Here is a 7,067-nt window from a genome sequence, read left to right as displayed (position 1 = left end):
TACGGACTCTAAAAATAGCCTATACTTAAGTATTTCGAAATTACATGGGCCTGGCCCATTAATAAGGTGACGCAGCACCTAGAATAGCCTATGGACGAATATTATGAAGTGGCATATTGTATATTTCGTCCAAGGCTTCGTGCACTCCTTATGGCGGCTTCAAAGTCCTGAAATCATCACTTGTAACTCTGTTCTTGATCCCCTTGCGCATGCCATCAACTCCATGCGTGTTCTTGCTCCAATGTTCATCCTTCTCCAAGCTAGGCCCTTCATTTGTAAGCAAAATAAATGTATCCAATTTAGGCAGCATCATAATCTCATGAACATTAGAATCATTACCAAGAAACGAAAGTACCTGGTAATTTAATTGGCGTGCGCGAGCTCTAGTAATTGGTCCAGTATATGTAACAGTAGGGGCTGTGGGTGTAATAACAATTGGTATGATGTCCATTATCCTCCCCTTCTTGAGAAATGAGTCGTCCTCGACGGAAGCGCATCTCTCACCCAAATAGGCTCAAATCTGCATGTTAAAAGTGGGACTAACCCCAAAATCTACAGTAGAGCTCAGTTTATATGCATTATCACTTATTCTCTAAACCTAAAAGGACCATCAGCACGTGGCATTAGCTTGATTTGCGAAGATTAGGAAATTCTATCTTTACGCAAATGTAACCAAACAAGATCTCCAGGCGCAAACACAACATGTTTTCTATACCCTATCTTCCAGCAAGTTTATATTATAGCATTCATACGCTCAATGTTTTCCTTAGTTAACTCATGCATTTTTAAAATCAATTCAGAACGTTCTTTAGCATCAAAATTAACCTTCTCTGAAGATGGAAGAGGCAACAAATCAATAGGTGCACGAGGTAGGAAACCATACACAATTTCAAAAGGGCACATCTTAGTAGTAGAATGCAATGAACGATTATAAGCAAATTCAATATGACACAAGCATTCTTCCCACATTTTCTTGTTATTCTTCAAAACAGCCCTAAGCATAGTAGACAATGTTCTATTGACTACTTCAGTTTGTCCATCAGTTTGGGGGTGACAAGTAGTACTAAAAAGCAGCTTAGTCCCTAACTTAGCCCATAAACATCTCCAAAAGTGGCTAAGAAATTTAGTATCAAGATCTGAAACAATAGTATTTGGCACACCATGTAAGCGAATAATTTCACGAAAGAACAAATCAGCAACATTAACAGCATCATCGCTTTTATGACATGGTATAAAGTGTGCCATTTTCGAGAACCTATCCACGACAACAAATATGCTATCCCTCCCCTTCTTTGTTCGAGGTAAACCTAAACAAAGTCCATAGATATATCCTCCCAAGGAACACTAGGTACAGGAAAAGGCATATATAAACCATGAGGATTGAGTCATGACTTAGCTCTTTGACATGTAGTGCAGCGAGCAACAAAACGCTCAACATCCCGTCTCATCTTTGGCCAAAAGAAATGTGTAGCAAGCATATCCTCCGTCTTCTTGATGCCAAAGTGTCCCATTAATCCTCCTCCATGCGCCTCCTGCAACAACAAAAGACGAACGGAGCTAGCTGGAATGCATAGCTTGTTAGCACGAAACACAAATCCATCCACCCACTCTTCAATTCGTGGAGAGAGCCATCAGAAACATACTACAGTTCAATACACATCTTCTGAGAGAGAACCACCTACACTTGGTGTTCAGGTCAAGATAATTCCATTCCAACATATGATCTTGATCTCTCCTTCCCCAAGTTGCTTTCCACTCAAATCTTCTTTCCACCAAATCCAAATCCTGTAGAGGAGAGTTGAGTGTTGGGGAGACCTAATCATTGAAGCACAAGGAGCAAGGAGTTCATCATCAACAAACCATTTGTTACTTTAGAGAAGTGTGTCTCCTAGATTGGCTAGGTGTCACTTTGGGAGCCTCCGAGACAAGATTGTGGAAGTGAACCAAGGAGTTTGTAAGGGCAAGGAGATCGCCTACTTCGTGAAGAATCTATCGCTAGTGAGCGAGTCCTCGTGCGACGGCCGTGATGGAATAGAAAAGTTGCTTCTCGTGGACACAGTAGGGTGAGCCTCCGTGGACTCCGCGCAACCGTTACCCTCCGCGGTTGAAGTCTCCATTAACGTGATGTACGATAGCACACCTATCGGAACCACGACAAAAACATCTGTGTCACCAATTGCATTTGAATCCTCCAAACCCTTCCCTTTAACAATTCTGCAAGTTGCATGCTTTAACTTTCCGCTGCTCATATACCTTTTGCAATGCTTGCTGAATTGTGTGAAGATTGCTTGACTTGTGCTAAGATAGCTAAAATATGGGCAAACTAAAATTGGGAAAAGGCTAGATTTTTTGGTCAAGTAGCTAATCACCCCCCCTCTAGACATACTTCGAATCTACAGCCATGCTTCAGTTAAGCAAATGTGGGAGCATTAATCATCCAAATAGAAAACAATATACGTGCCGCCGCGCGACCCGTGTGGCGTGCGAGCAGGCGTGAGTTGACGGGACGCGTCCACCGCGCAGGCAGACGGGGAGGTGATAGAGGCGAAGGTGTCCCGATGTTTCAATGAGATAGATATCAATTTCTGTGGGAGTCGACTTTGACGATCCGACTACGAATGTGCGAAGACGTCGCGCCTTAGCAATCGCTAAACCAACTTCCGAGGGTTATTGACCACACCGGAGCACGATCAACATGACCACGAGGTCCTGCGAGCAAACAAAGAACAAGCAAGAAACTAGGATTGCAATCTGGATATTGCGAATAAAAGAGGAAAGCTTTATTAATGAAGGTGGGGTTCTATGACGTCTTGTTCTGGTCGTTGGACACAAACGAAGTACACGAAGTTGCAGGTATGGCGAACTTTTAATCTAAACAAAACCCAAAGTCTAAACGACGCCCAAAGGGCTGTATATATGGAGGAAGAGGGGGGAATTTCATGGCCCTTGGAGGAGGGGTCCGAAACCAACCCTAACTCTTGTTCCCCACACATACGAATTCTAAAAACAGCCTATACTTAAGTATTTCAAAAATACATGGGCTTGGCCCAATAAAAGGTGACGCAGCACCTAGAATAGCCTCTAGACGAAATTTATGAAGTGGCATCTTGTATATTTCGTCCAAGGCTTCATGCACTCCTTATGGTGGCTTCAAAGTCCTGAAATCATCACTTGTAACTCCGTTGTTGATCCCCTTGCGCATGCCATCATCTCCATGCTTGAACTTGCTCCAAGGTTCATCTTTCTTGTCCAAGCTAGGCCCTTCATTTGTAAGCAAAACAAATGTATCCAATTTAGGCAACATCATATTCTCATGAACATTAGAATCGTTACCAAGAAACGAAAGTACCTGATAATTCAATTGGCGTGCGCGAGCTCTAGTAATTGGTCCAGTATGTATAGCAGCAGGGGCTGTGGGTGTAACAATGGTATTGATCTCATCATCCTCCCCTTCTTGAAATGAAGTCGTCCTCGACGAAAGCTCATCTTCCTCACCCAAATAAGGCTTCAAATCTGCAATGTTAAAAGTGGGACTAACCCCAAAATCTGCAGGCAGCTCAAGTTTATATGCATTATCATTTATTTTCTCTAACACCTTAAAAGGACCATCAGCACATGGCATTAGCTTTGATTTGCGCAAATTAGGAAATCTATCCTTACGCAAATGTAACCAAACAAGATCTCCAGGTGCAAACACAACATGTTTTCTACCCTTATCTCCAGCAAGTTTATATTTACATTCATACGCTCAATGTTTTCCTTAAGTTAACTCATGCATTTTTAAAATCAATTCAGCATGTTCTTTAGCATCAAAATTAACCTTCTCCGAAGATGGAAGAGGCAACAAATCAATAGGTGCACGAGGTAGGAAACCATACACAATTTCAAAAGGGCACATCTTAGTAGTAGAATGCAATGAACGATTATAAGCAAATTCAATATGAGGCAAGCATTCTTCCCACATTTTCTTATATTCTTCAAAACAGCCCTAAGCATAGTAGACAATGTTCTATTGACTACTTCAGTTTGTCCATCAGTTTGGGGGTGACAAGTAGTACTAAAAAGCAGTTTAGTCCCCAACTTAGCCCATAAACATCTCCATGATCTGAAACAATAGTATTTGGCACACCATGCAAAGCGATAATTTCACGAAAGAACAAATCAGCAACATTAACAGCATCATCGCTTTTATGACATGGTATAAAGTGTGCCATTTTCGAGAACCTATCCACGACAACAAATATGCTATCCCTCCCCTTCTTTGTTCGAGGTAAACCTAAAACAAAGTCCATAGATATATCCTCCCAAGGAACACTAGGTACAGGCAAAGGCATATATAAACCATGAGGATTGAGTCGTGACTTAGCTTTTGACATGTAGTGCAGCGAGCAACAAAACGCTCAACATCCCGTCTCATCTTTGGCCAAAAGAAATGTGTAGCAAGTATATCCTCCGTCTTCTTGACGCCAAAGTGTCCCATTAATCCTCCTCCATGCGCCTCCTACAACAACAAAAGACGAATGGAGCTAGCTGGAATGCATAGATTGTTAGCACGAAACACAATTCCATCATTAAGAACGAACTTGTTCCAAGTTCTCCCTTCCTTACAATTCTACAATACATCTTTCAAATTCAACATCATTGCACATATTGATCTTTGATGGTCTCCAAAACCAAATATTTTAAAGTCAAGTTGTGAAAGCATAGTATAACGACGAGACAAGGCATCAGCAATAACATTTTCTTTACCCTTCTTGTGTTTAATGACATAAGGGAAAGTCTCAATGAATTCAACCCATTTAGCATGTCTACGGTTCAGTTTTGCTTGACTTTTAATGTGTTTCAAAGATTCATGATCAGAATGTATTAACAAATTCCTTGGGCCATAAATAATGTTGCCATGTTTCTAAGGTCCGAACAAGAGCATATAATTCTTTTATCATAAGTAGAATAGTTCAGACTAGGCCCACTCAATTTTTCAGAAAAGGTATGCAACAGGTTTTCCATCTTGTAAAACACACCTCCTTAATCCATTCCACTAGCATCACATTCAAGCTCAAAAGTCTTATTGAAATTAGGAAGTTGGAGTAAAGGAGCATGTGTCAACTTATCTTTCAATACCGTGAAGGCTTCTTCCTGTGCGGTACCCCAAACAAAAGGTACATCCTTCTTTGTAAGCTCGTTGAGAGGTGCAGCAATGGTGCTGAAATCTCTCACAAAACGCCTATAGAAACCAGCGAGGCCAAGGAAACTCCTCACTTGTGTGACCGTTTTGGGCTGCGGCCAACTCTCAATAGCTTCAATCTTGGCTTTATCAACTTCAATTCCCTGTGGAGTAACAACATAGCCAAGAAAAGATACTCGGTCGGTGCAAAAGGTGCACTTTCCAAGGTTACCAAACAAACGTGCATCACGTAGAGCAATAAAAACAGCACGTAAATGTTCCAAATGTTCCTCCAAAGATTTGCTATAAATTCAATATGTCATCAAAGTAAACTACCACAAATCGTCCAATGAAAGCACGTAAAACTTCGTTCATTAACCTCATGAAAGTACTAGGTGCATTAGTTAACCCAAAAGGCATGACTAACCACTCATATAATCCAAACTTAGTTTTAAATGCTGTTTTCCATTCATCTCCCAATTTCATACGAATTTGATGGTAACCACTACGCAAATCAACTTTGGAGAATATTGTAGAAGCCACTCAATTCATCAAGCATATCATCTAGCCTAGGAATAGGATGACGATAACGAATAGTAATATTATTAATGCCTCTACAATCAACGCACATACGCGACGTACCATCCTTTTTCGGCACTAAAATGATAGGAACAACACAAGGACTAAGGGATTCGCGTATATAACCTTTGTCGAGCAGTTCTTGTACTTGACGCATAATCTCCTTCGTCTCCTCTGGATTGGTACGGTATGGTGCACGGTTGGGTAGCGAAGCACCGGGAATTAAGTCAATTTGATGCTCAATCCCTCGAATAGGTGGTAATCCCGGTGGCACGTCTTGTGGAAAGACGTCAGCGAACTCCTGCAAAATGTTAGTGACAGCAGGGGGCAAAGAGGAAGGCACGTCCTCGAATGAAAATAATGCCTCTTTGCACACAAAAGCATAGCAAACAGATTTGCTAAAATCTAGCTCATCAATATCAGATTTGGTGGCAAGTAAACATGCACTTTTCAATTTAATTTCAGAAACAACAGTAGATGGTTTATTATTAGGCTTCATTTGGTGCTCAAATTCTTTTGCCACAATCTGATTTTCACTCTTATTTGTCTCTGTTTTGCTTTATTAGCTCTATTAATATCATCTTTCAAAATGGAATCAGGAGTCATAGGAAGCAAAGTAATATTTTTATCGTTATGAACAAGAGTATACTGATTGTTTCTACCATGGTGTACAGAATTTTTATCAAATTGCAATGGTCTACCAAGTAATAAGGAACATGCTTGCATAGGTACCACATCACAATCAACATAATCAGCATATGTAGAGATACTAAAATGCACACGAACAGTACGTGTTACCATAATCTTGCCGCTGTTGTTGAACCATTGGATGTAGTAAGGATGTGGATGTGGTCTTGTGGTGAGAGATAGCTTCTCCACCATCTCCATGCTAGCCAAGTTATTGCAGCTCCCTCCATCTATGATCACGCGAACAGAACATTCCTTCACAACTCCCTTTGTATGGAACAAATTATGCCTCTGATTTTGCTCAGCTTGTGTAACCTGCACACTCAAAACACGTTGAGCAACTAAACATTCATACCTGTCAGCATCTTCAGGAGCCATGTATTGCGTCTCATGATCAGAATCGTCTCCACCGTGTTCGTCACGTGTAATAAGAGCCAAAGTCTCCTCATCATAGTCACTAGCGGACTCATACCCACCATCCTCAGTAACAATCATCACACGCTTAGATGGGCATTCTCTCGCATAATGACCTCCACCCTTGCAACGTCGACAAATAATATCATGTGTTTGCCCTGTTGATGCCATGGATGAAGAAGAGCTCTTTGCAGGCCCAGAAGGTGTGCTCTTGGCAGATAGT

Source organism: Triticum urartu, chromosome 1, assembly GCF_003073215.2.
Source record: "Triticum urartu cultivar G1812 chromosome 1, Tu2.1, whole genome shotgun sequence".
NCBI lineage: Eukaryota > Viridiplantae > Streptophyta > Magnoliopsida > Poales > Poaceae > Triticum > Triticum urartu.
Note: the sequence above shows the minus strand (reverse complement) of the source record.